Source organism: Cotesia glomerata, linkage group LG7, assembly GCF_020080835.1.
Source record: "Cotesia glomerata isolate CgM1 linkage group LG7, MPM_Cglom_v2.3, whole genome shotgun sequence".
Classification (NCBI taxonomy): domain Eukaryota; kingdom Metazoa; phylum Arthropoda; class Insecta; order Hymenoptera; family Braconidae; genus Cotesia; species Cotesia glomerata.
Genome location: NC_058164.1, coordinates 6,834,966 through 6,856,934, shown reverse-complemented (window position 1 = coordinate 6,856,934; position 21,969 = coordinate 6,834,966). Strand labels below are relative to the sequence as shown.

General features: G+C 35.1%; 1 protein-coding gene across 1 annotated transcript in view; it reads right to left on the bottom strand.

Moving 5' to 3' along the window:
- The window catches only part of LOC123269366 (latrophilin Cirl-like), a 256,846-nt gene extending 235,088 nt beyond the window's left edge, over positions 1-21,758 (bottom strand). Inside the window, exons 1-2 of the mRNA XM_044734995.1 lie at positions 21,707-21,758; positions 3,258-3,339 (exon numbers count right to left, since the gene is read on the bottom strand). The gene's annotated coding sequence lies outside the window, so the exon portion shown is untranslated. The remainder of the gene's footprint in view (positions 1-3,257; positions 3,340-21,706) is intronic.
- Between the last annotated feature and the right edge of the window lie 211 nt (positions 21,759-21,969).

Below are 21,969 nucleotides of genomic sequence, written 5' to 3'. Positions count from 1 at the left end.
AACCCATAATTGACCCAAAAATAGCCACAACTCTCAGTATTATAACCGCGACTGGGTTATCAATTTAGCGCGCCATTTCATTATTATTTCGGTAATCATGATCATGAAATATATGAAAGAGCCAAAAATAAACATACAAATAAAAAGAGTGAATAAATAAAAAAGTGGCGCTGAAATAAATTTATTGGACAAGCAATATCATGAGACATATATCCTCGTACCACGGCGTCACAATGTTCGCTAAGACACCGAGCGACTCTGTTAAATCATTCGATTTTTATCATATCTCTTCTCTCCTTCTCTTAGTTTATATAGTTTTTTTTTTTTTTTTTATTTCCTCCCTTTATTTTATTTTGTTGTAAGTTGTAAGCCCGTGCGGGCCAACTCGTAAGCTCTCATGTATGTTATAAATGTTCGACCTCTCTCTTCGAACTCATGACGGGCTGGTCTCTCTTCATGCGCGTTTAACATTTTCATGTATTCGCCACGGTCGCGGGGCCCCAGCACATGTTAATACGATGATTTAAAGCTGGATACTAGCTGGAGCGTTCCTCGGTTTTTAGTATCCATCGGCTGCTTTTTTGGCTTTGTAAATACACTTGGCTTGTTATTTCGCGGTCCCCTTTACTTTTCGTTTGATACATGAATAATCTCGTTTCATCAGCTTCTTGATACTTTAAATCAAACCTCTGAGTGTAATGATAAATATATCTGAATCTCCATACAAAAATACCGATACAGATGCATCTGTATATATACAACAACACCAGCAGGAGCAGCATCATCGGCTTTGGGCTTTGCTGTTACAGATCTCCGCTGTGGGTAATCCAAAGAGACAAGGGGGTAAGTGCGTGTTAATTCAATTTCACGGTTTCACAGTTTAACAACCGACACATTAAACTCGATACAAATCGATCAATTGATTTTATTAAGTTAATCGAACGTCTAAATCCACCTTGGACATGACATTCACTAAATATTTTAACGAACCTCGTACATCAAAGATCAAGCAAACCCATCCTACAACAATTTAATTATCCTTCTTCGAATAACCCTGCATATTTCGGTACCTTGTAACTCTGGTTTTAATTTATTAGGTTTATTATTTATATTATTAAGAGAATAAGCAAAATTTTGTGGCCAGAATATTTATATGATAAAATGGGTTTTTATGTTTAAATTTGGTATCGTTGGAAAAGTCTTGACTCGGAGTTGTGCCTTTTCATAGTTTCATATCATTCTCACCAATAGTCAATTTATGACGATAAATATTTAGGCTGCATTCGAAAAAGCTCTATCTTTAGATACATAATTAAGAAATGACTTTGTATCTTGTAAACTATTGACATTTTTTAAGATATAAGCTCATCCCGATATAACACTCATCAAGACCTTTCATTTGAGTACCCACATCAATCTTTCATATATTTATATATATTATATATATTTATATATGAAAAATATATCAAAATGCATGTGGGTACTCAAATGAAAGCTCTTGATGAGTGTAACATCGGGATGAGCTTATATCTTTAAAATATATGTTATATATATGTGTATATGAAAAATATATCAAAAATGCATGTGGGTACTCAAATGAAAGCTTTTGATGAGTGTAACATCGAGATGAGCTTATATATTTAAAAATGTCAATTGTTAAAAAAGTACAGTGCAATTTAACGAAAGTCATTATTTAATAAACCAAAATTTTATTTATTTATAGATATTATTAATTTTTGACAAAAACAAATTAGGATTATTCAATAATCAATAAATCAAGTCTGCAGTGCAGGCAAAATTTGCGAGAATATCCGGAAAATTGGAAAAGGCGTGTACAGAGTCCATCAAACCAACAACCGAGGCTAAGCGTGTATGACTGTTTCCCAATTACAGCCATTGTATTTAGTAGTGCTCGAGTTGTATAGGAATTGTTGGGTCTACCAGTTTAGTTTTTGGGTCTCTGTTGAGTCTCTGGCCATTCGGCGTTGGACTGAGGCCGTAAACCGGGTAAACCTCGTATACCTCGTATAGGAGTGTACGAGTACCGGGTCTCTCATTTGCCGGTGGATTGTGTCGGCACGTTAATGCTCCTTTGGCACGCCACTGACGGAAACTTACCGGTGTGAACGGGACAATGCAACCTTACTCGCCAATTTAAAAAAGAATTTATTTAACTTAACTTATTTCGTTAATTTTATTTTTATTCATCTTTACTCCTGTTTTTTGTTCTCATCATAAAAATATTTTGTTGTCCTCTGAAGAGGAGCTTCAAGTCTCTCATTGTTTGTTTTATTTTTTATCTACAAGATTAAAAATATAAAAACAAAAATAAAAATATCTTGAGCGAGGTACATACGAAATGTGAAATACAAAATACGAAAGCAAATGTATTGAATATAAGAATCCCGTTTTTCTTTTGGCAAAACGATAGTCGAAATAATCGTTGGATCCACGATCCACGGCTTACTACCAACAACAGAGTGCCTTCGGGGACAAAGCGACGTGTTTTTTCGACGCGATCCACGATAACGCGAACGTAAGGCGTAGTACATCAGACACTTTAAGTTTTTATATGCCTTTTTTTTTTTTATCTTTACAGCAAACAGACTCTTTCTCACTTACACGCCCGTACCCGCCTAATATAAATAAAATAAGAGGAATAAAAAATATATATATAAATTCGTGGGTATAAATGCAACGACAACGAGTACAAGCGACTTTTGTCGGGGTCGAGTCGACGACGGACGACGTTATTGTTGATTCATCCTCATCCGTTGGGTTTAAAACAAAAATTTATCTTTATCAGTGTTGGATGCCTTAGACGCCGTCACTTGTCTAATTTATACACACGCTTGCATCGAGTTATGCTGCAACCCTTGCCGGAAAGACCAAAGAGGAATCTTGGGAAAATTATACGAAACTTTTATCTGCTATTTTTAGATTCTCCGTGATGGAAAGTTTCACCTCTATTTTTTTATAAATTTACGGTGTAGTAATTACATTGGTCGAGATGTGGGTTTATTTGTTTTTTTATTTTTTTGCAGGAACAGTGTAAAGGGTTTTATAATAGAATACGCGATGACAAAGTAACCGATGACAAAGTAACATTGTCATACACGTAGCCGCACAAAAAGCGTGAAAAAGAATGCAAATGTTGATAGTATTTTTTACAACGACCAAAATTGTTTAATTTAAAAATATTTTTGTACTGATAAATTGTAAATAATTGAAAATAAAATTAAATAATTGAAAGTTACCAAACAAAAGAATAACTGGTTCAATTTGTAGTTGGATTTATCTGTTATTTGTTCTCAGTTTACCGTGAATTACAGAGTTAATCTGAAAAATAAACACAAATAGTAATTAATAAAAATGATGTCTCATGTAAACAAAGTTCTAGTTTACTCTAGAATAAAAAAGACCAACTGGTCAGTGATAATAATTCGACCTAGAGAGTTAAAATACAAAACGATTTGTATTGTGTCAGATAACACGTAAATATAAAATGTGTGTTCCCTAGATCCAGCATTAGCTCACGTGACAGAATGCTAAATACCGGTATCGGGGATCGCGTGTACAATAAACATATATAACATTAGAATACAACACACAAGCTGGTGTACTAAAACTTCCTTTTAAGCTTTCGACCTTTTGGTTCCCGAGCCGGGTATCTGGTGCTTCTGGTGGGTTGTTGTTTTGCCCTACCAGCACTACATATACAGGAGAATGTCGTACTCTTGTAGTCGTTTTTGCCCTTCAGTGTGAATGTGAATATATGTCGTAGGTGCATCGTGTCAAACGCGATTGGTTAACAAATTCCTTCCAATCTGGCTGGTTACTTTGGTGGTGTGGTAGAAGCACTTGCTGTTGCGAATTTAGAGCCCTCAAAATGTGCATCAGTCGATCGAGAGTGGGAAATACCATCACCGTCAACTACGAAAGGGACTCACTCTGTTAATATGTATAATATAAACAGGAGCCAGCGAGGGAGAATGTGTATAGGTTAATGCACATTATTCTAGGAACATTAACGGGCGTCAATGTTAAATGCAGTGGCATGTACCCATAAGGCGGTTGGTTACTCAAGAGGCTGCATGCGATGAAAGACGAAGAGGTGAACGTTGTTAGTAAATAGGAAGGGCGAAGGGCGGAGGGTGAGAAGCCTCTGCTCCACCAGAGAGTAGAGCACTGCCTACTAGCTGAAGGAAAAGGAGGTTGAGAGGAGAAGGAGGTGGTTAGGTTCTGCTAAAGAGACCACGGAAGAGGAATAATCGATAAGTGGCAAGTTTATGTTGGATGTAATAATATAGACGTTGTTTGCTATCGAGAGCAAGTATGTATTGAGAAATTGGTTGAATTAATTTGTTGCTGTTGTTGCTCTTACTGTAGATATAGATATATAGATATAGGTGGATAAATTGTTGAATGTGGTAGTAGCAGTAGTGTATCGAGGCTGCTGTTGAGTGAGTTATTTATATATTTGTTATATTTGTTTCTGTTTTATTTATAAAGACAAGTAGTAAAAGTATTTCTGAGGCGGACTACTCCAATACAAGCTAATTGGACTGATTGGATTGATTGAATTAAAAAGATTTATTGTTGTGTATATAATTTAACAGCGGGATTCTCATGTACGTCGGGGAACAAATCCTAGGATTTAATACGACACATAACCATTCTAAAACATAACACACACGAGTAATTAATAGTGTCTAGCGAGGAATGATGCGACTATCTCACGCGACTTGTATCCAACCCAAGTTTAGCTCCAAGAGCCCAGAAAAAGAGATGGAATATTTCTTGCTCGGTATTTTTTCTCAACTGGTATTATACATCCAAGCAAACTCTGTTGGTATATGCCTGTATGTGTGTTTGTTTCTTGTTATTGTCTATCTTCTGTCTCGCTAGCGGGGACTTTTTATCTATCCGACTCCTTTCATCCTGAGCTTAAGCATTCACATTGGCTTATACACATTTATATGTGTATACTAAGCATGTTAGCCGATTATTCAACCCGTCACGGAGAAAGCCTTGGCTCTCCGTTCGCTCCACTCTCAGACCGTCATGATTTAATAAAATTCTCAATCCACGTTACTTTGATTTATTCGTTCCTGAGTATTCGCCTGTCCAATGCGCGGTAGCTCTTCACTTTCTCTAGTCATTATTCTCTTTCTCTTTTCATTACAATTTTTGGCTGTCACTCTTTAGATCCTCGGCCTAAGAAGATGCCTCCTCTCATTTGCATTTTTTATTTCATTCATAATTCATAATAAACCTGTCAATCTCTTAACTTCTCAGTTCTCGCGGTTATCGAAAAGTACTTTAGCTTCGATAAAACTCTCCAGACAGTTAAAACTTCATGTTATTTACCGACATAACAGCAAAAGACTGCACCCAGGAATTTATTTATTAAATTATAAATTTATAAATTAATTAATTGTATTACCAGGGAAATAAACAGCCGAATTTACTGTCTGTCTAAATTATTAGTATATATAGATTAATTAAATAAATACTTGAGAGGTGAATGGGTGGTTAAAAAAATATAAATAAAGATGCATACAACATACAGCATACACACAAAGCACTGTAATATATAATATTACACATATATTGCATGTACAGATGTGATATCACATACAAAGTTTATAATACCGTAGCGAGGATACGTCGTAACTATTGTCCGTTTTGATAATTATTTTGCTGTTAAAGACACAGTCCATTAGCATATTTAATTATGAATATTTAAGATTTTTGGCTCAGCATGACGCGCCGTTGTATACTTATTCTCAGGCGGGTGTGCATTGAAATGAACCGTGCTATTGGGTTCTGTATACACGTACACGTCCACACATGTGACTGAATTTGGTGGTGGTAGGAGAAGAAGGGCCAGGTCGTAAATTCACCTGGACGCATCCCAAGAAGACTGGTTGTTGCTCTCTGGCCGATCTCAGCGGCAAAAGAAAAGTCGAAAACATTTGGTAGACAAGCACATGCTTGTACGATACATATTGCCACTAACAGAGGATGAGTGCTCTTCGGGTCAACGGATAAGAGAAAGAGAAAGCAATCAGCAACAGCAAAAAAAATATTTAAAAATAAAAAATAAATAAATAAAATAAAACTACTCAAATCTTGTGGGCTCTTTCACGCTATTGATGTATACCCGTGTACCGGCACGTGTTTTATGCTGGGATTTGTGCTGTTGGTTTGGTAAATCCGACAACACAACTCTCAGCTACTCCGAACGGTCAACGTTCTATCGAGTGATTCTCTCGCCGGGCAATTCAATTAATTGCTAGAATTCAATTGCCCCGTTTGGTTAAATCATTTTATTGTCACAGCCATCAAATTATAGTAGACATATAGGTAGCGTAGATAGCAAAAGGACAAAGATTAATATCGTGAGTTGGTAGTATTAATATTAATCAGTATGCATGATAAAGCTTTACCCTCGGGGGTAACAATATTTTTTACCATTAGTCACATTAGTGAATCACTTTGCTGATTTTACTCGAATTAGAGCCCCCATCTGTCGAATTTGAAATTATGGTCTGGAATAGTGATAGTTATCAAAATCAGCATTTTAAATGTCTACGGAGACTACAGTATAACAATAGTAGTACAGTACTATAGACAGTGATAGTCAGATTTACTTTGATGTTGATACTGTTTCTCTGCAGTCTGCGGTTTGTGGTTAGAGTTAACCGCGTCGGCCCTCACCAGCCATTTCCATTCGGATTCTCTCATCGCTCCGCAAGTAGATTAATTGTCGGGTTGCCCCTTGCCAAAGCATCAATGCCAAATCGGTAAGAATAAATCTCTGCTGGAAGACTCACCCCAGGCGCCAATCATCAATATTGAGCCGAAGCTTTATCTTATAAATAAATATTAATTCTTTGATCAATAATATTCTATGTCCATGACATTAATGTATCTTAATTATCGAGGAGAATTTGATGAGTCGGGGGAAGAATTTAAATTGATTTAGTATTGCCTCGACGTTGCTAATAATGATGTTAATTATTACGGTGAAGAGTTTATTTAAGGCTTTGATGTGCGCTATAAAGTCATAAAGGTGATATTCGCGGGGGTTAACGTGAGCACCGGAGGATGGAAATGATGTTACGTACATAGAAAGGATGGAGTATGGAGTATGGAGTAAGTATGTATATATATATTATATGTAGAAGTAGCTGGATAATGCCTTTGGTAGTACCAAAGAGAGTTAATTATAACGCGGGTAGACGGGCGGAACTTTGTTGATTCTCCGGGTCGTTGTTACTCGGTAGTCGTGTGGTACAGGTGTAAAACTCAACTCGGGCCAAAGTGAACCACACATACGAGGCTCTCTTGGCACCTGTAGCCTGTTGTTATAATGAGCAGCCAGGAGATCGTCCCTTCGTCGTTAAATAATACATAATGGCTTCTAACAATTAACTCCAAGGATCTTCCCAACGTCCTTGTTTATTCCCATTTATTCAAACTCAATTATTAAAATCCCTTATTTATGTATCAAAACTTAAGGGAATAAAGAGTTAAGTACTGGTATAAAGTCAAATATGCTCTTATATTACTTTATCAACTTTATTTATCATTTACTTTTTTATTGCTCTTTTTTCCTCCGGTAAGCTTTCTCAAATTAGTCCAATGTGAGTCCTTTAAATGTCCGTTGAGTCACTTTTTGAAAGTTGAGATTATTGTACCGCGTAACTGATGGGATTAAATCTTTCAGTGGCGTACCTTGAGTGGTATAGGTGTACATATATATATATATATTTATATATATATATTGAGTTCTTCATAGCTACCTTTTCTCTGAGCCTCTCATCTCAGTGTACTCACCGACGAGTTCTTAAAACTCTCTTATTCTTTCCACGCTACATTTTTCTTCTTTTTACTTCAAATGCTTTCTTTTTACTCTGTTACTTTATTTTTTTTTTAATTTAATTTTATATTTATTTATTTATTTTTTACACCACATCGTCTCGTTTTATTTTTTCGGCTTTTAGTTTATGGTACAGAGCGTTAACTTTTCTCCTTCATTTATTTTTCAGTGGCTAGGCATCGGTATAATTGCCGGCGAAACGAAAATAAATAAAAACAAAACTTAATAAAGAACGAGTAAAGTAAAATTAAAGACTAAAAACGTTAAGTTGATTTCACTTAGGCCGAGCGTTTCTTATAACCTAAAATTAACATAAGTCCTCTTAAATTCCGTGCTGCTTGAAAATACTTTAAACCATAAGTATAAATGATATTTTTTCTATTTACTCACTTTGAACATAAATAACCTTATAAATAAATAAATGAGATTAAAATGTGAATTAAAAGTGAGGTATTGTTGGTCGGGGACGCTTACAGGTGTGTGTTGAGATGTAAAATGCAAAATATATGAGATTGAGGTGAAACCGAGTAGAGTATAGAAGGCACGAACGATGGCTGATGGGTTTGTTCGTTCATTATACACATCCAATGGTGTTGGATGATGAAGAAGAGAAAGATGAAGAAGAAGAAGAAAAAGATAGGGAAAATATACTTTGCGGAAGAAGACAAGAGAAGAAGAAGAGGCCGGAGGCGGACAGACCAGCCATGGGAAGAGAGTAGGATAGACAGCCTTACTGGTGCGCAGTCTTCTCGCCCGACGAGTGACGTAATGATAGGAAATTACACGATGCCAGCCTCCAGAAATTGGCCGTCGCGTATTAACATAATTTAATTACGTAGTAGCAGAAACTCCGAGGCCACCGCGTGACAGCTGATCGTGCAGACCTCACACCTCGGCCACGCATATAGCCCTTAGAGCTTTAAACGTCACATATTGCCCTACACTGACATTAAATGCCGGTCTTTTTATTTTGTTATCGCCTCCTTTTTGCAACAGCACTCCTCTGTTAAATAAAATTCATTATTTTATGTCTCAATTTTAATTTACACATTCAATATTTTATCCGTACTTCTTTTTAGGGCACTTGTTTGCCGAAACCCGTCGCAAATTGAATTATAAAAATACCACCACCAGATTATTTTATTTTATTTTGCCGGTCCTGGTTAACCACGATTGGTCTTACTACGGTCGAGCGAAAAAAAGAGCGGCAACATTTAAAAAAATCTATATTAAACTTAAAGTAAAACTCTTAGAGTTTTTATTCCTGCGAGTGATTTATAGACGCAAATTACTAGACTCAACCGGGCTTCCACGTTGATTTCCGTCATAAACATTGAACGTCCATACATAATTCAAAGACGAATGGCTGGTAATTACAGCACATATATATATATTATATAAGATATGATATTGTATTAAACAGTGACCGAATTAGTGAAGCTCCATTGGACATGACAGAAATTAGACTCTCTCGATTGCACCAAATAGTTGCGGTGAGTGCTCGACGTGGTTTAAACTCCTCTTGAGACAAGGAGTCTAGAGGAAAGGATGATCTAGAACGAGGACTACGACAAGCTGAGTATTCGATCTTTGGATTGACGACGCTGAAACGGCTAACGGACAATTGTGGTGTACGGCCCTCGAGAGTTTCTCCTTGGAAGCCGCATCGGACCAACCGCCGCGTTCTACTGCACTTTGGTGGCACCCAGCTAACTTCAGTTCAGCTTCAGCCGGTGCGATTTAGACCCGGCGTACCAATACCAACCAAGCGACCGACCAACTATCCTTCTCAAGCTTCAGCATCAGCATCTACACACCTACATATCCATCCAGTCGTTACTCTCATGAAACTCGTAGCGTAGCTATGGTACGCCACGGGCTCTTGAGATTCTCAGATCACTATCTTCCCAGCCATCTGACACAATCACGAGTATGCGCTCCACTCAACGTGCCACCCTCGTGTGCAAAGCATCGCAGTATTCCGAGAGTGCTGTGCGTTCTCTTCATCCTCTATACCTTATATACCTTCCTTCCAAAAGCAATCTGTGTTATACATACATACAAACATATATTGTTGCACTGCACTATACTTGGAAGCACCAAGCACCGAAATCCTCGTATTTTTGGAGAATGTTATGCGGACTATGCAGTGACGCACCATTCAAGTGATTATAATCCTCGATATCGCTCGATCGGCTTGCGCTATTTCACGTCCCCAACTCGTAAACTCCTTCCTCGTTCATTTTGCCTTGAGATTCCTTTGTGAAAGACACGACGAGCAAATCAACAAATTTATGTTTAAACCTGAAAGAAACAAAGGAAGAGAAAATGTCCTTATTAAGTATTCTCAAAGGGATTGTCGGATTTTTTGCTCCCTTTATTCCCTCATCTTCTTCTTCTTTTGCTTCTACTTCTTCTCCTCCTGATTCCAGTTGTTAATATCTTTATTTTTTTTTTTTTTTTTTTTCGACCAGAGAGTTTAAAGGGATGGTATACTTATTATATTACATGCGGTTGAGAGGAAATTGATTGCGACGAATATAAAAATGTTAAGCTCACTGTGTACACATACCGCGAAATGGAATACATAATTCAGCGAATTAAGTAACTCGAAATGGTTTTTTTTTTCGCGGAATGAAAGCGAGTTAATACTTGCCAAGTAAAATTAGCGAGCGACGAGCAACTGAGAAAGAGTAAGTACTCTAAAGTTGTAATAGTAGTACGCACATGCATGCCTCACGGTACATCACATCCACATGTACACTCATGGGGATATTATATATAGATGTAGAGTATTCTGCTCTACTCTGCCGACTGATAGAAAGATAAATGGGCACAGAGTAACCATAAAGGCAATGTCAATTTTCCGAGCTAGAATAATCGTCATATACAGTGCAAGTGGAAGTACAACACGGCGCAAACATTGGTTTTATGAATAAGGAACGGCCTCTGGCGGCGTATAAAGTCCGCGTCTCACAACTCGACGTCTATTCGCAACAGGAACATAAATACAAGTTTATGTGCATCAGACACTACATACAACAGACAGTATAACTATATAACTATATAATACACATAACACTATAACCTGCCGGCGGGATATGGTGTCTCATCATCAGCGTGTGTATCCGTTTCCACGTAAAAACGTTGAATACTAATCAACGACTCACTTTCCGCTCTACTCACTACTCACTTCACTAATACAAGTACATACTGGGATTCCTCGGCTGTGTGCTTTAATACTCAGCAAATCACCAAGCAATTCCAATATATTTCATTTTTTATCACCACTCGGATAATTTCTACACGTACCGGGATAATAAATACGTATGATACAAATGTCCGACGGTCAATCAAAGCGGCTATCAATCCGGTTTCCTTCATTATTTTTGCGGTTTCTGTTTATTTAAAACTTTTAGCCTACATAATAAATAAATGTACACTTTTATTGATAAATATAGATGAGCGCGGTGCAAAAAGTGTTCAAGGGAGCAACTCAATCCAGTGAATTAACATGATGCCAGATATAGATAGCTTAATGCACTATTGTATTGCTCAGAATGGATCGGGAGCATGTGGGACTAAGAACCTACCCCAATTGACAATTTTTATTGCTCAACCGAGTCGAGTTGAGTTGAGTTGGGCGAGGGCTACTTCAAACCGAGTAACAGCACAGGGGTTGCTGAAGAAATGGTACATGTACAATGTATAGACGTTGAAATAGAGACATTTGTCAATGTAGACCCTGATGGCAGTGTCGAAACTAAGAGACTCACTCACTCATTCACACATACTTTCCAAGTACATAAGTACACACACAGATCGGTGGATATATATACGGACAAACTCATTCGCTCCTGTACGTTATACTGCTGACTTTTAGATACCCTTGATTTATTATATCGATTGTCATTACTACGTAGATAAAACCGGGTGCTACACCAAATGTGACCCACGTTCCTGTTGGCGTTTACTTTCATCCTGCCAACTAGCTCTCTACCAATCTTTTTTTGCCCATATCAAAAGCATGATAATTCGTTGATGCTTCGGGGCATTTGCACCATTTGGCTTCATATTTTATGTCTTTATACATTTATAGCTAGTAGTCTAAGTGTGAGTTTGTGGATAGAAACCTTTCTATCTCTTGGAAAAAATAATTTGAATGTTTTTTTTATTTTTTCATCTAAACTATCAGTGAGAAAATTTGAAAATTTACTGAGAAATTTTTTTATGGATTAGAAAAAGACAATAAATTTCAACTCAAATCAAAAGGAGTCAATTTGACGCAAAATGCTCTACACATATATGCGTTAGGAGTTGACTGATGGCAAAAATTAGTGAAACTGGCCAGCAGGTCAACCGTATTTCGTAATATTTTTATTTTTGTGTACTAGCAAGCTTTTTTGGCCCTTTTTTCGCAACCATTTGATCAATTTTCACGTGCTACCCGCCGAGATATATCGTTGCCGATCGAGTTAGTGATAGCAGTGCAAGTTGGTAGAACGAGTTGATGTTCCATTGGCTGCGGCTGATATGAAATATTGATAACAATTTCCTGCGGGTGAAAAAAAAAACGAAAAACGCTAAAAATAAATAAAAGAAACATAGAAGAGAAAAATCGCAAACCGTTATACAAAGTGAAATGTACATCGAATCGATGAGTGGGACTGGTTGATCTGATGGGCACCAAGTTCTACACCCATACCTATCCTATGTGCACAATACCAACCAGAGCTTTGGCAAATGTCACCATTTACTTGCTAGGATATTATCCTACAAATGCACATAAATTCAATATTTCACTTATATTTTGTATAATACATACACGTACATTTAATGCAACTATCCATCAGTTTATATGTAGTAGGTTGAAGTTATTTATATTATAAACCGTGTATCCGTTAGTCAAGTACTTGATGCACGTCATGATTAATAGTTTTCTCAGTTTCATATTACTTATGTACTTAATAATGTTCCCGAGAATATATATCTAAAAATAATAATAATAATAATAATCTTAGTTGATGATCTTCACTTCCTGTCTTGTGTTAATCTATAAATAACATATATTTTAACATACATCACACATTTATTATATTTCTTTCATCGCTTACTGTACACACTTACATAAGAATAATTAATTTATTAATGAAGATTTATTTAAACCCATAGCTTTAAACGCTGAATAAATTTTCATTAAACCAATTTTACGCTCTGAATGAATTCAAAGTGAATAAAAAATTCATCTTCAAATCACTCACTATCATTCTTTGACCTACGGAACTATATAATACCAATATCAGATTTAAAACTTTAAAACTTAATTTTCATCCACCCGCTACTTCATAAAAGTGAATCTAATTCCTGTGACTTGGCGAAATGTTGAAAGTTCTAGCCAACTGTTTTATTCTTAAATTTTTATTACTACTGAATTCATGATTCCTTTTTACTCATCAAATATTTTATATTTAAATAACGAAAAAAAGATCTTAGACAGCAAACTCTGACCGTCGAATGACTAGACAGAGTGTTAAGTAGGAGAAGCAATTAAGTGAAATGAAATAAATTAAAATGACAATAAAACGTTGAAATGAATAATAAAAAGCATGATAGACATAAAGACAAGATTTTCATTAGCGCGGAAGGATATAGTTATTATAGTTCATAACTGAGTATTATAAGAGAAAAGCACGACAAGCTCGAGATATATAACGAGGCATCGTTAACGGAATGAGCTGACAAGGTGGTGAACACGCGAATTGAAGGAGGTAAGGAGAAAGCGTTGAAAATAATGATTGAACAAGCTAGCTTGGCTTTTCGTTAGATTTCCATAAGCAATCTTTAATTAATCAGAATACCGGCTGTCATAAAGGGAGCTTTGGCAAGCTTGCAACCGACCTGCTGCTATACAACGATATAGACACATTACACACAATACGCTGTAGTTTGTGTGTATGTGTATGGCTGGCTATAGAGTTATATTCCCTTGATTGCAATAAACCGATGTCTTGTGCAGTTGATAACAACGCCCAGAAGCACAATGAACGCACTCGTTACATATGTACCATGTTTGTTGCCTATTATATTATGTATTATGTCTCAAGTGTGTACACTACTCAAGATGATTAAAAAATTACAAAAGTTATTTATTACACCCCAGTAACAATCTATCTCCTTTGACTAACCCCCACGACTCTAAGTGTTATTTAATAATAACGATAATAATAACAGTAATAATAAAAATGATGATCGTAATATAAAAGAGCGATGGTAAAAGACTTTTTGGAGCTACATATTAATGGAGAGAATAAATATTTATGATCATGATAAAATATTTCAATGAATAAAAGTATTATATTGAAAATCACATAGAAGGTACATTATCATTATGAATTGTATATTTTCTTTGGATTTTGATAGAAAATATTTTAGTAAAGTTGATTGAATTTTTCAATCATAGAAATATAACAAACGTACGACCATGCATTTTATAATAGAAAATAAAAAATTCATAGAATTTAAAACGCTAAAAGATTATTTATGAAAATTTTTCGCAACAGACTAACTGGGACTCCTAGTTGGGTCAAAATACAAAAGTTTTAAATTTCTGAAGAAATTTATCATTTTCTCACGCAAAATAGTTCTAAAAATGCGAAAAATTAATCAATTCGAGCCGCACTATTCATTCACGAATTTACCGAGCAGAGTTTGGAAGAACGCTGATGCTGATATTATTACTGTCATTATATATGTATATTATGGGTGAATACTTTGTGGGCAAACAAGTATGAGAACCCCTCCTCTTCGCTGTACTCGGTTTATATGTTTACGGATACTTTTTTTGAGTTATTTATACTTTGGGAACTTGCTCCCGTAATTTAGTTTAAAGTCTTTGTGTATAAACTTTTTCACGCAAATTCATTACTACGAAATTCATCAAGGCGGTTTTTTGCCGGTAAATTTTAATCGCTTTGAAACCTTTTGCTGTGTCAAGTTTTATTTTTTATGATATTTATTCGTTTTTTTTTTTATTCGCGAACAATTTCTGGATTGAAATTTTCAATCGACAGATGATGTGTATTCAGACTTATTGTAAAAAATTTTACGGAGGAAAGAGAGTGAATTAATCTTTAAAATTTTAATGTATATTGTAATAAAAATTTAACCAGTTAAAAATAATAAATAAAAACCAATTGACATCTCTTTTACAAACGTCACGTTTACAATAAATTATAATAAAATGTCATAAATGTAAATTCTCTCTGACGTGTGACAATAATTATGTTGGAAAATAAATGAGTGATATATTAATAATAAAATAGACAAGCTGTCAATTTATTAAACGTGAGGTAGCAAGAAGAATTTAACGATAAAACTGATGTAAATAAATAAACGATGAATTCGTCGAATTGACTAATCATTAATACATTATTTATTGTTTATCGAATTTTGCCAGAAAAAATATAATCAGCAAAGTAATTGTATTTTAAAATTCAAGCACAAGGGTTTAATGAGAACTGGAGCTCTGAGAATGGAGCTGGATGGGAATAAGGCTTGATATTTACCTCTGCTCGAATTGGATGGGGTAGAATGCTGCGACTTCATTAGCCAGGAGGTTTACGCTTGGCCGTAATTTGGACATTCGAAAGAACCGCGGGCGCGAGTATTTGCCGGCGCTCCAAAAGCAACAAACTCTTAACTTTTTCCACGGACGGCAAAAGAATGACCAGCAGAGTAACAACAACAACGACACACATGTGTTCGAATAGAAGGCCAAGGGGAAAGAAAAGAACCTGGAGAAGAAGACGGTGAAGAAAAGGCAAACCTGGTCAGTTCACTGGCCGTACATCTGAGCGGAGGATAGTGGAGATGCAAACCCCTTTAAAAGTTAACCTTACCGGCTAGTCTGCAGTTGGAAGAGGGAACAAAATAAGAGTTAAGAGTTAAGAGAGATGAAGATGAAGGAGAGATGGAAGGATGAGGGGGACCAGGAATGAAAAGCAACGAAAAAATTAGCGGCTCTCTGCAGCAGATCGCACGCCACCGAGACTGGTAGACGCGCGTTAACGTGGGGGTACAGTGCGTGTCGCAAACACTGTCACGAAATCTCGGAATACCAACGGGCCCTCTCTTTCTCTCTTCCTCGAGACATTCTCCTGATCCTGAGAGTACCAGTCCACATACTGAGGGGAATTTTTCTTATTCGAGTAGTACGCGTGTGCGATCCGAGGAGAAATTCGCGATAACGATTCATGTCATTTAATACTCCTTCACTTTTTCCTTTATTTTACATTTTTTTTTCGACAATTCTATTGTTTACTTTTTTTACTTCCTTTTCATTTATATTTATGAGGAATGTATACTTGTATTGCTGTTTTTTTTTTATTTATAAAGATTTCAATCAATTTAATCGTCATTTTACGTAAAATTTCGCTAAAAATTCGAAGAAACGCACAATATTAACTGCGAGAATTGAAACTTGCGCTATTCGAAGCAAGTAAAAGCAATAAAATAGAATTAAAAATAAGGTATTTTGGGAAAAATCCTTAAGCTTCTTATCGACTAATTTTACATATTTTTAATCCTATTAGAATAAATTTTATTAGGATCTCGTCAGCTGCAAATGTGAATTTTATTACTTGCAATACAATTGCAATAAAATAAAATTTCCCAAAAATGCTCTTGCAGCAGACGAGATTTTATCAGTTGTTTGTCATCACCAAGTAAATTATAATCTGGTATAATTTATGGTGATGCGACACAACTAAGACTTTTCTAACACAATACTTAATATCGTTGTAGAAAAACTTCAACTAAATAATAACTATATTAATTAACTATTATTAATAAATAATAATAATAATAATTAAATAATATCACTAATTATAAATAATGATAATTAAATAATTATATATTATTTAATAATAATAATTATAAATAACAATAAATAATTAAAAATAATAATAATTAAACTACCCGAGAGTGGGTGGAAGATATGACCCCCACAGTATAAAGTAAATTAAAATTTTTATCATCCACCAGTTGAACCAACAAAAAGTTTGATCCAGTGTAATAGAGCTAACGGGAGGTAGAGAGGTGCGGGATATACACGAGGAGAAATGAAGAGTTTTTCATCGAAATTCAATTTCCGGGACATGACTGGGTGAAGCTCTGTCGACGTATTCTAGGGATAGGACTACAAACTACAACTGCAGTTGAGTATGAGGTTGAAGGTTAACATCGTGCGACATTCGATTCCTTTCCTCTTCTATACAAGTATTTATACTTGTATTTGTATAATATAAATTATATATAATATAAAAACCGTTGGTAGAGGTAAAAAACTTTTTTATCCACGGAAAAGCTCGTTTCCATTTGGCGCCAGAGAACACGGATAAGAGGAGTATAATATGATAGATAGGTGTATGCAGCGGATGAAGAGTAAAGAGTTGTGAAGTTTATAGTAATTTATATTTATATTTATTTCTATTTTTATACTTGAAGCAAGGGAGTACCGAGTTAAGAGCTGAAGAGACTACTGGTAGAATTCTCTTACGAAATTAACCACTACCTACTAGCTACTCAGCTTCAGACGAAACAATTTCTCCGTGGCTATTTTCCCCGGTAAATTGACTCGCACGCGCATACACACGATATGATGCGCGTCGATCCATGCATCCGTCCTGTTATACGTTGTATTATATTATATGCAAGCCGTTCCCTTGAGGTTCATTCTTAGCCGATCCTTATTCATAACCTGCACACACACTCCCGCTCATAGACTACGACTGCTAGTTGTGTGTGTGTGTGTGTATTCACTCGGCTTACAAGCTTCAACCTGGTCCTCGGGCGAGTCCACTCAGTAAATTACTCCATCTTTTATGCCTCAATTATCATACCGAGTCATTATCGAACATTCAACATTTTTATTCGACTTAACAAATGCAAAACGATAACCAACCTGTAGTGTCACTTATTTTAATGAATAAAACAAGAGCAGCAAGCCCAGAGCAAACCATCCAGATGGAGATGGAGGAGGAACATGGATTTTTATTTATTTTTATCGAATTTTCTCAGACGCGTGTACTACCTATTTATTTTTACGATCTTTCAATTATGAGGTAAGCCAATTATTTGTCAGTCAGTTTTAATTAATTTGCAAAAAAATTTAATGGTTACTTTTTTTTTATTTACCCAAAAGTTAACAGTATTAGAAGTGTAGTTATGTAATTTAATCTTCGGAACGGAAATATTAGGAATTTCGAGGGCAATTTTGTGAATTTTTAGCAGTATCTGTGCAAACAAAAATGATTGACGGTAAACACGTATAATGAGGAGAATAAAAAATAATTTAACCGACGAGGCGGCTGGAGAGTAAAGTTAAACGTGAAATACGAAAAAAAGTAAATAAATACTATAAAAAAAGTGCGTTGTTATTTTTGAGGCTCGTGTCAACGACGACAAACCGTTCAATATTTGCTAATCGTGTTTGCCAGGGATTCTCGATCTGTTGGGTTTGCCAAAGCTTGCACGTGACTCCGCCTATCTCGTCTGCAGTTTCTGTTAATGGTCGTTAACGACCGTCCAAAAGAATTTATTTATCTAGCTAATGCAAACGTTAAGTTTAAACAGTTAATATCCGAGCCGTGAATAATAAAAACGATCTCAGTAATCTGATGGTTATTATCACTATTACTATTGTTATTATTATATTATTCATTTTTAAGGGTTGAATTTCCGGCAGTAAACTGATGGTAAATTCGGTAATGAATCGGATCTTCGATTCAGATTTGAAATTCATACTTTTTATAAATCTCTCGATGAATGAGCTAATTTCTTTATGCAACCAGACGTTAAATGCGATTATGATGTGCCCAAAGAGCTGAATAGACATTTTACGATAATAAAAATTGAATGGCATCGCGTCATACCCGCGCTTGTCTCTCTCTCTCCCTCTTTTCGGTAATGCTCCCCCTTTTCCGCGTAGTTTGTGTCTGGGTGGCAAAGATATCACTTAATCTCCTGCAGCAGTTATTACCACCGAAAACATTCACTAGCAGATTCCCCCACGGCTCTGTTTCGGCATTCCAACCTACTACTATGCTATTGTTATCTGATATAACCCGTGTCATCATCGCTTTATGCTCCCCGTCTATTGTTCGTGGTATTAAAAACTTAAAATATACAAAGTTTATTCTGCCGATTTTTATTTTTTTTTTTTTTTTTAAATCAATTTCATATTCATTTTCGACAGTGCGGTTAATTAACTATCGAAAATATTAATCAGGCAACTTTTAATTAACTCTATTATTATTCAATATACTGCTGATGGGTTAATGAGAAGAGGCTAGACACTGAATGACATTTAAAACTTTATCGCAAGTTATTATACATGTACATTTTCCCTCAAGTTGTTTAATTAAATTATCAATACCCAAAATTTATTAACAAACTTTTTATTGCAATTATTCTGAGGAAGAAAATTATCCGATGAATAAATAATTGTTTAAACTTTAAGAAAAATTTTAAATTATAATTTATAAATTTAATAATAAAAATAATTGTCATTAAAAAATAACTTTCCAGAGAATTTAAAATTTATTCTGTTCCAAGTTCAACGTAATTAAGATTTTTTTTTATTACTATCAGTATAACTATAACTATTATTATCATTATTATTTTTCATCTTTTCATAAAAATATCAGACCAGACTCTATAGAAGATATTTGAATTTTACGCTATGAAAGCCATTTTTTAATATCGAGAGCAGTTGCCCGATCACGCTTTTACAAGCTTGTGTCCCTCGTCGTCTCAATCTCAGCTCTTTTACTTTCCTTTTTTTTTTTTTCCTCTTACACTTGGCCGAATATCAAACTCACGTCAGCATTTTATAATCTATCCACGATTTGTTTGATTTTCCACTGAATATTTTTCCCGATAACTTACGATTTTCATTCGCCCAACGGAGTCCTTCTTCCTCAATCCCTAAATATTTCCACTCACCCTCACCCTTACTCTCAACAAGCCCCATAAATCCTCTAGTTTGCATACAAAAAAATATATATAAAAGTCTCCTATAATTAGTCTGTCAAAAACGTTGCCAAAACATCACCACAGTACAAGACCCGCCTGAAAAATGTTTTTTTTTTAAATGACGCACTCTTGTATTTGCAAGTTGCTGGATTCTATATAATAGTAATTCCTCAAACTAAACGAGGATACCTGCCAGACGCTTTCAAACTCAGAGATCCGATATAAAAAAAGGTATATTTATAAAAATAATAATAACAAAAAAAGGTATAAAATAAAAGAGGAAAAGAAAGAGGATTGAGAGGGTGTGGGACACCGCGTTCGTTCGATAATGGCACAAGAGTAGAACCGAGAGCACAATGGAACAACAGGAGCTCAGCCACGATTGTCTCCGTTGGATGAGAAGAAGAGAAGACCTTCCTCTTCCTCTGCTCTGAGAAGCAGCAGCAGTAGCAGAGCACCGTCTCACTACTATACGGAGTAGAGGGTCTGCAGAGCTTTGATTAGCGTCTTCCACGCACTACATAACGTCTCGACAGAAATAATAACGCCATTCACCGATTCGCCGATTCAGTGTTTCATTTTCAATATAAAAAAAAATTAAACTTCGCTAAATATTAAATAGAAGACGTGCTTGCATTGAAAGAATTGATGATTTATGCCGTGATTACACCAGGGACAACCAAGCTCTGGTAGTATAACAAAAAAGGATATATATTAATGACGAGGAATCGCGAAGAAATGTATGTAAATATAAATATTCAATGCTAGTTGGTCAATTTACAAGAATAGTCATTACTGAGTAAGTCAAAATTTATACTTGGCCGTGTTCTTGTCGCGCTTTACATTAATTCCCCGGAGTAAGACGCTGCTATACTACTGGTGCTGCTGCTGTTGCTTCTAGACTTACTGCAACATTTAGATCTATGCAACTACAACAACACCTACAACTAGTACAATTACAATGACAACTTCAGCTACGACTGTAGCAAATACTTGGATCTCTCGGGAAATGCGCTCAACTCCTTCATGACTTCTGTGTTCTAGATATATGTAGACCTTCTATCTCGGATTTTGAATTCTATATGCAACAAACTCCGGGTGTTTCTATCATGTATGAACTGCTAACACTATTTAGCGTGTACGAATGGCAATAGTAATCGTAATAGAATGTTAGAGTCTGTTATATGATTGTACATACGAACTGTCGTTGTTTGGAATTGCCGAGAAATATTATTATATTATTGCTTACGCAAGTTGGTCGCGTTCTCTGAAAACGTGAGCAATAACAATGATGTAACAAAGTCGAAATTATTTTGAATACATTAAGCCGAATTTATACGCCCAACTCGACCAACAACTGTGAGCATAAGTATTACTTCCAGGAAGTAAATATTATACATTATTTACCGTCGTTTTAATTTTAATCACAATCTTTATATGATTTAAATTTTAATGAGGATAAAACTCGCTTATTCCATGTCAATAAATATGCTCTTGATTTTGTATGCATTGTTTAGAGATGTGTATATATATTTATACTTAATTTAATAATATAAGCAAGGAATAAATTATCGTAGAATATTCATACTGTGTTATTAAAATAGATTGTATGCACCTTTTACTTTAATAAAGTCGTTTCTTGTAACTGATTTATGTTACCTGGTGCGTGACTGTGTCAACCTTATTTTTCTCATCATTTTTTTAACTAAACCTACTTTTCGTTTTACTTTTTGATTTTTATTTTATAATTTAAATTGTACTCAGTTTTTTTAATTAATTACTCACCAATGCTGGCTGCTCGAAGTGATACAAAATTTTTCTGGCTTATCTACAAAAAAAAAATTGATATAATTAATAAAAAGTTTTTTAGTTTATTAATATTGAAAATAATAGACAATTTATATGAAAATTTTGATAATTTATTTTATTGAAAAATAATTTTTAAAAAAATTAAAACAAAAATTTTCACATATAGAAAATTTTAAAAATTATCCATAGAATTTTTTAAAAATAGTTTTTTTGTTCTAATTTTTTATTTAAAATAATCC